Source organism: Rhinopithecus bieti, unplaced genomic scaffold (genome assembly GCF_001698545.2).
Source record: "Rhinopithecus bieti isolate Rb0 unplaced genomic scaffold, ASM169854v2 scaffold_14215, whole genome shotgun sequence".
Classification (NCBI taxonomy): Eukaryota; Metazoa; Chordata; class Mammalia; order Primates; family Cercopithecidae; genus Rhinopithecus; species Rhinopithecus bieti.
The window spans coordinates 2,466,186-2,474,657 of NW_016808057.1; the positions used below are offsets into that span (position 1 = coordinate 2,466,186).

Here is an 8,472-nt window from a genome sequence, read left to right on the forward strand (position 1 = left end):
GGGATTGCTCAGAAAACATCCTTCCCACTTTTCTAAATTATCATGACAACAGAGTCTTTAGCTGTGAAGTTAATTTCCTTGGTAATTACATTCTATTTAGAGGTGCGATTGCTTAGAAACACCCTCCTGGCGAGGAAGCTTTTTTTATTTTAGTGAGGGATGAAGACGAAGGGGTCCCCTGTACCACATGGCAAGTATTTCCTTTCCCTGCTTCACCCTTGGGCACTTATCCATGGGGTGCCTTGGGAGTGCCTCCCATTCCAGTGACTGCCTCTCATCCTGAAAGCAGTGGGCAGAATTCACTTTAGAGAGACTCTCAGGAGATGGCTTCTTTGGCTGGGAGTGAATAGCACTTGCCTTGAATTCTAGGGGCTCTCTGAAGGCACTTACATCTCCCCCCGTCCCTGGGACTGTATGAAGGAGGGTTAAATGGGCCATAGTATCACTATTGTAGTTATGTAGGTGAGAGAGCTGTGTACTTAGAAGAGAAATATTTTTTAGATCAAAATGAACACTGGTCTTCTAAGGCTCATTAGCATGCTGTTGAATCATTGCAAGCCTGATTCTACTATGACACGGATGAATATGTTTTAATATTTCCACTACCTAAATCCTTGCTTGCAATCATTTCTCTCACAGTCATTTGGGGGGGTGGGAAACAACAGTAGAAACAAAAAAGCCACAACCCAGACTAGCTGTCTTTGAGTTGGTCATGAGGTCTTTCACTCTAAGGACTAAAAACTAGGGCAAGATACTTTGTTGTGATGTAGGCCAATTTCCTATTTTCAAACCACCAGAAAAAAAAAAAAAACGAGGCCAGAGGATTCTGATAAATGATTCTAAGAGATGAATCCCAAGGCTCTCTCTCACATGTTTCATGCAAAACCAGAGAATGTTCACGACAGTCCTGAGTCCAGCTTGCGGATGCTCTAATTCTATTACTGCCTCATCCAGGCACATTATTTTTGCTCATTAACGAGATGGCATCATAATGGAGCATGCAGCAGCCACAGTGATTAGCAAAGCGCCTCCTTCCATTCTTCAAAATGTCATTAACACACTGGTCGGGAAACAAACTCATTTTCTGACTCTGCCATGATTTGCAGGGTTTCAGGCACTGATGATAGCTTGTCTGCTTGGTTTAAAAGAGCTCCTGATATAACAGAACCTGACACTGTTTACTTCAGCCTATTATGCCTGCTGCATTCAGTGAATGCTTCACTGGAGAAGAAAAATCGAAAGAAAGCTATTCATTGTAATGCCAGCTGCTTTTAAAAAAGGAAATCAATTTTGCTTGAGCTCAGAATGTACTCCGCAGGTCCAGAGTGACCTACCACTTTTGATGTCAACAACAAAAAGATCTGCCTGAATTTTCCACAACAATCACCCAACAGCTCAAAGAGCATTGAAAACCCTAGATTAGTTTCATTTTAGTTTATGTTCAAATTGGTATCCACTCATCCCAACAATATCACAAAATAGAAAGCCTTGGGTGACACAGCCCTTGCACGCCAAGCTGTAGGAACTCTGGGCTTTGCCTTCTATGCCAGGTTTTGTTATAAATTACTTGGCAGGACCATTTTATGACGGAAATAATTAGTTATGTTTAGTATTTATAGCTAGTATCATGATGCCTTTCTGCACTGCTAATTAATTATTTTATGGCCAGCATGTTTCAAATGCAATTAGTTAGGTATGGCAATGATCATAATATTTTGCATATTCATGACAACATTCTGCCTATTTACAGCAAAACTTGGGTGTCAAAATCAGTCATTTTCCTTTTGTTATTAGGCAGAATAATTACAGGAAACAATAACAATGATGTCTTGCATGTGAATAACATTTTACAACCAAGCACCTCCATTCATGTCACCCATGCATGTACCCCTGTGGTTTCTCACAGGGAAATGGAAACTCTATATGGTGACGGATTTTGGCTAGGTCTTTAGCCAGCTTGAAGGTCACCAGCAGAGGCTTTTGCTCTTTTTACTTTGTAGTTGGAGTCTCATTTGGGCCATAGGGACGAACTGGTTCCTTAAGAAGTATTGTGAAGGTGAATATTTCAGCTGGGTAAGGAAACAAAAGGATCAGTTGGCACTTGGCTATTTTGAATAAAACCCCTCAGTGTTTTCTTTATTATTCATACTATTATTTTTTACAGTAGGTGTGGAGGTGTCACTAAAGAGCAGCAAAGCCTCCTTAGTTTTCTGCACTGGAGGCCTCGGAAGACAGATTGAGTTATTGCTTAACCAGACTCCGTATCCAGCAAGCACACTGCCTTATGTCGAACTATCGAGTGCTTCTTAAATCCTGAGAGTCTAGAAATAGTATTGCCCTGTGAAGCCTAGGAATGTTCTCAATTAGCTTGTGGACAAGATCAATGACATATGCTGTCTTCCAGATCTGTGCCAATTTCTCTTGACTTTAAGCCTCCCCGACTAGCCATAATCCTCCATTTCCTTTTCCCCATATGTCTTTGCAAAGTGCTGAAAATAGTAAAATCAAGAAAATATTGACCACTGAGAACTGAGATCTAGCCGTGAGTGTCCTTTTATGGTACATTCCTAAGACCAGGCCGTGGGGGCCTGAAGAACAGGAATGGAGTGGGGAAATGAAACGATTACATATTTCCAGTTTTTGCTCCTCAGAGTCTAAACAACCAAGGAAAAAAACAATTAAAAAATGAGAAGTCAAATTTAATTATAAAAAAATGTGTGGTCTATCCCTCTGTTAAAATCTGTATACAAATGTGGACTCCATGACCTCAGATTGTCATATTTCTTCCTTGGAAGGGCAAGAAAGTCTTCCTCTTACCTCACCCAATTCTCTCCTGCTTTTAATTTGAGCCTTTTTCCATTCATTGGGTTTGTTGCAGACATGAAGAACAAACTGGCTTTGAAGTTAATAATCATTATTTTCTCATTTCTTGGGATAAAGGCAAAAAGAATCCCTTTAGCCTTCCCTCAGAAACCATTCTTTAGCCCTTTCGTCATCTTTGTCACTTCTCTGAACTGGCTCCAGGTTCGCCACATCTGCACGTTGGAAGCGTGAGTTCTCAGTGTTCTCAAGCATCCCCAGCTCCGTTCTCAAAAACATCTGCCAGCACTGGGGCCAAGTCTAGAGTTAATCCTTCTGTTTTAACAGCTCTGGTATGGGTCACAGACTAGCTGTTTTGTTGCCTTTAAACAAAACAAACAACAATAAAAAACCATAGGGAAGGGATATTTTGAAGGTGAGTGGCCAACTTTCAGAATGACAATGTTTTCTTCTGACCTCAAAGATGGGCTGCCTTCCAACAGGAGCCTTGAAGTTTCAGCCAGGCCCAGACATGGGGTGTAGAAATGGCAGTGCAGTGGAGCATACTGTCAAGGTGTGAGACCCAGTGGGGAGGCTGGAGTTTGGAGGGCCAGGCTGGGTTTTCTGAGACTACTGAATTCAATTCAATAACTCATGGGATATTTGTTACTAAAATCCCAACTATATTTTGGGAGCTTCTTCAGCATCTGTAAGACAAGCTAAAAAATCAGAAAATGAATAGGGAGGAGAAATTTTGTAAGATACAGTTATTATAGAGATATACAGTATGGAGGCAGATGCAGTTAATCAATCCTTGATAACTAATGATCATTTGACTTACAGATTTACAGATTCTGCTCCAGTTAACATTTCTATTCCTAACTTAATATGTCTAAGTCCCCACCATGTTCTCTTCCCCAGCTTCTCCCTTCTAACACTCTCTCCTTGGTCCAAGGGCTTTGCTTACTGTTTGTTGGCATTAAGAAAATTAAAAAGTGACTGATACCTGCTGGGGGTGAAATCGTTATAACTCATTTGTCTGTAAGAATCCATGCCAGCTCACTCGCATTCTATAGCCTCAACTGCAGTTGCAGATGTTCCCTTACTGAGAGACATTCAAAATACAAACATATTGTAGCCCTGATGAGCTATTATGTTGTTTTTGTCATCAAAGAGCAGCATAAAAAGAAGAATGCCGACGACGTGCCATTAGTAATTGAGAGCCTAATCAATTCCACATTGTAATTGCCCCTGTCATCTGTTTACACACCTTTCATTGGTTTACAATCGTGCTCTTAAAAGACAGGCTTGCCCCAGCCCTGCAGGTTGGGAAACATCTGTATTCCTGCTCTCTGAACACAGCACAAAAGTTATATTGTAAAAGAAACATCAATAACGTTTTATAAATGGATTTTGTATTCATTTAATTCATAATCGTGAAATATTAATGTCAGGCATCACTTTCAGCCAAAACAGAGAGCTTTCTTGTGTTTGATTTGTATAAAACAGTTGATCTATTTAGACAATTTGAAGGATTTTAATATATGTATTATTGGTTTACATTAGACTAATGTAGTTTTGAAAGAATCGTGGGTAGTTATTGTCATCAAGTGGAATAATTTTACATATTTCTAGATAAACTTAATTTTTTTAAAGGTTTCTTTTTTTCAATTATAATTTTCACACCTCTTATATTTCTGGAAACTTCACAGGCATCACTAATATATTTCCATGAAGATTGACTTGTAGCAACCCTCTATAGGGATTAGAGCTGACATCTGTGTAACAGTGCCTGAGAGAAAAAAATATTAATATCGTTCCTGCTATGTGACGATAGACATTAGGATGTCATTAACAGACCAATTTCTGAAATAAAAACTGACACCACGTTGGGCGTTTTGATCTTGGGTTTGACCCAGCAACATGGTCTGGACTCAGGACAAGATTGCTGAAGAACTATAAACAACTGAGGCAAGAGAGAAACTTTTTTTTTTTCTTTAAACTCTTAAGGATGTGATATGAATAAAATTAGAGAAGGCAGTATGTGGCTTTTCTGGTTTTCCTGCTTTCACTCCTAACTATTTTCATCAGGCAAACCCTCCACCCCCAAATCTCTTTTTCATTTTTCTTGGGAATGAATGGATAAAAGGCAGAAAACTCACTACACAATTTCATACTTCAGTTTATCTGAAATGCATATAAAATGCATATAAATGTAGCAAATTCGAGAGAAACAGAGAAGTTCGAGCCAGTGTCCTTTGTTGCTGGGTCCTGTCAGTTACTCCCAGAGAGGCTCCATTGAGCACAGCTGAACTGCATCCCTGCCAATACTATACTTTCTGTCCACATGTAGTGTCTTCAACTTTGATGAAGGCAGGGTCAGACCACAGGGTCAAACGGTTTTACCCTACTATTTAGTTGATGTTCCCTGAGCCCTTTAAAACTTTCTGAGCTCCCAAATATTAAATCATTTTAATGAATGCAACTGTTTTAAATCTGCTGTTTAAAAATTTAAGTTAGCCACTTTTCCATCAACAAATATACATGAGTGTCTACAACTTGCAAGCTCTGGCTGTGCTCTGGCTGCCACAGAATAGAAAGATGCTTGACACCTACCCCAGTCCTTCAGGTTTCTTGCAGTCCAGGAGTCTTTAGTTGTATACCTAAATATAATGACCTCGCTTTCTCTAGATCAGTCTTCTGTTTTTGAAAGTTCCATATTCCATCATCACAAAGTTATTTGGCTTGGTTTGTGTTAGGAGAGAGTCACCTTTGCTCTCATCTCTTTGAAAATTCTGTTTGTTTATATATTACCATTTCAATTTTACAATCACCCTGTGGTGGGATAAAGGCTTGAAAGAGGTATGATGAGCACCTTAGAGGGGGATAAGAAGATCAGTTTCCTCATTTCACAGGTGAGGAAGCTGAGTGCCAAAAGCCCAGGATGAAAGGTCCAAGACCTGCAGCTGGATACAAATGAGCAGAGGTCTCTGGATGCTCACACCAGGATGATTTCCCTTCTCCTCAATGATTAGACAGAACCAAGCATCCCAAGGGTGATTGTTTGCAGGCCATGCTACCGGTACCCAGGCAGCTTTCAGCGTGGTGATTTCACCACACAATATAAACAGATGGCCCGTGGTTCCAAGAACTAGCTGAATACTTCAATCTGTCCACTCCAGCCGTTAGGGTGAGCCGACCATCTCTAATTCATACTGCAGGCCAGAGTGCCATAATTACTGCTTGATCGTTTTACATTTGGCGGACTTAAAGAAAGAGCACCCTTCTGCCTTTGCTAGAATTTAAAAAAGATATTTAGAAAATAGCAGGAATGTGTCATCTTTGTTGTTTTCATTGTCCATGTCAACTAAAAACGCATTTTCTTAAGAGATTTGTGTAACTGTTCTTTTGTCTTGATCCAATTGTTAGAAACGAATTTCCCTTTGTTTTCACAGCAACATCCTTGACCTAACAGGGTGCCTTTGCTCTTTATGTACACACAAAGTCATAAAAGTCCTTTAAGTCTGTATGAATATCCCTCACAACATCTAAGAGGAATCCACCCAGTTTGGAGTAGTTTGGCTTGAAGGGATTTAATTGCTGCAAACCGTATTTGTAAACTAGTTCTTTCCACCACATCTAACAATTTTGTGAAGTAATTGTTAGCAGAAACAAAATCTGTATTTATTAATGTTTAGTGTTTTTCAGCTGAAATTAATTTTCAAAGCATACTTTTGAGTGCCATTTACATTCAAAAATAAACACAGCAGATGTGTTATTAGGCCGGCTTCAGGATATTCCAGGAGGCCTAATGTGCCAACATTTACTGCATCAAGGCAAATGAGTAAACCTCCAGAGTGATCAGCTCCACAGAACTAATGTTTTATCTAATCCAAGGCTTGAATGAGACATGAACAGATTTCTGCTCTGCTACGCTACCAGTAATTAGCAAAGTCTCCCTAGGTCTAGTTACATTTAGAATAAAGTAAATAATATTCATGATTTGGCCATTTCTGATACATTCCTGTGGCTTCTAAAATTGAAAGAATGAATTCAAAGAAGCTGTTGCATATAGCAATCACCATAAATGCTTCTCCAAATAGTGTAGATTTTTTTTTGGAAAATCTAAAGATCCGTATACCTAAGTCTTATACTAAATAATATTCATGGTAGAGCTGCTTAATGTTGCTTTTTGAAAACTCCAAGAAGAATCATGTATACTGATATAATTTTGTGTCTCATTTTCTGGCCTCACTGAACAGAAGAGGACCTGCTAGGAAGTCTCCTGTCTTCAGTTATCTTTTGCATATTTCTAAAAATAAAATGGACATCTTGTTAAAAGATGACAAAATGCCTGTTTTATTGCAAAAAGCTTCCTTTTCACACAGAAAATGGATACAGACACAGGTTCTCAAATTGCTAGCTTTCCTCAATGAAGAAAGGTGACAGGGTGAATTAGTTCTCTCTCCTTCAGAATAATGCTTTCCACATATCATCCTTTGCTGTGGTTGTGCTCCACCTACCCAGGAAGGCAGGTTATCCTCCATGACAGGGGAGACATCTGCAATATCTCTGCTCAACCAGGATTGTCCACCTTCATAAAGTCCCAAAGGCATTGAGATGCAGCTTTTCTTGCTGCATCTGTTTTGATGCAAACCCTACAAATGGAAAAAAGAATTTCCCAGTCCCAAACACTCTGGGAAGCTCTTTGATCTTCTGTCTTGCAAGATGGGGTTTGAGTTTTAAGAAACAAATTTTTATGATGGCAAAGACCTTTGACGAGGCAAATAACATGCGGTAAACTAAGGAGCGCTTTAAGATTTTGGTTTGCTAGGTTTCAGGAGCATCCGCCTTTCCTTGTAATGATGTAGTGGAACATTCTCCATTTCAGAGACTTTTAAATGTCGATGTTATTCCCCAGCAAACTTTCAAAATTGGTTTTATTTTTCTTACCTGACTGATGATTATAGGGTTCCTGTGAATTCTCTGCTCTTAGATAAGTTAGTGTTTCTGGATACAGAGAGTACTTGTTGGATGTCTGTTGGCTCAGTAGTTGTGTGTCACCCTGAGGATCTGGCTTAATTGGCAGCTCCACCCATGGGCAGTGGTGCCCCAGCAAGGGAAGGTAGGAAAGTTAGGCAGAACAGAATGGCTGTTTCATTAGGTTCTCCTGACTACCTGGATTATTTACTGTCTTAACCCCACTTAAAAAAAAAAAATGTTTTTAAATTATACTTTAAGTTCTAAGGTATATAAGCACAATGTACAGGTTTGTCACATAGGTATACATGTGCCATGTTGTTAACCCCATCTTTTAGGGGAGTAAAAAATAAAATGAAATAAAGATATTTCAAGGAGAAGACTTGTGTGATTGCTCCATAACTGTGGATCTCCTAAAAAGTATTTTTTTATATGTGCCCCTCAACATTCTCAGTTGCTAGTGTGCCAAAATTGTATGAGTTGTAAAAGGTAAATATAAATTGAAAACAAAAGCGCCACTGTAATATCTGGCACATAGTATTAAATAAATGTTAGTTGATACTGAACTATAGAGCCCTATACACAAATATCCTTTAAATGGAGAATTTTATATTGTAAAGGTCACATGATTCTCTTTTTATGCTGCTGGCAGTTCTCCATGATAGACATTCTAAATATTGAATATTACTATCT

General features: G+C 39.1%; 1 long non-coding RNA gene across 1 annotated transcript; it reads right to left on the reverse strand.

Annotated features, from left to right (window-relative positions):
- Nucleotides 1-3,132: 3,132 nt before the first annotated feature.
- Nucleotides 3,133-7,838, reverse strand: LOC108537695 (uncharacterized). Its single transcript, XR_001887904.1, has 3 exons — nucleotides 7,753-7,838; nucleotides 7,323-7,457; nucleotides 3,133-3,518 (listed from the first exon to the last, which is right to left on the reverse strand). It is a non-coding gene; the product is annotated as an uncharacterized LOC108537695 (long non-coding RNA).
- Between the last annotated feature and the right edge of the window lie 634 nt (nucleotides 7,839-8,472).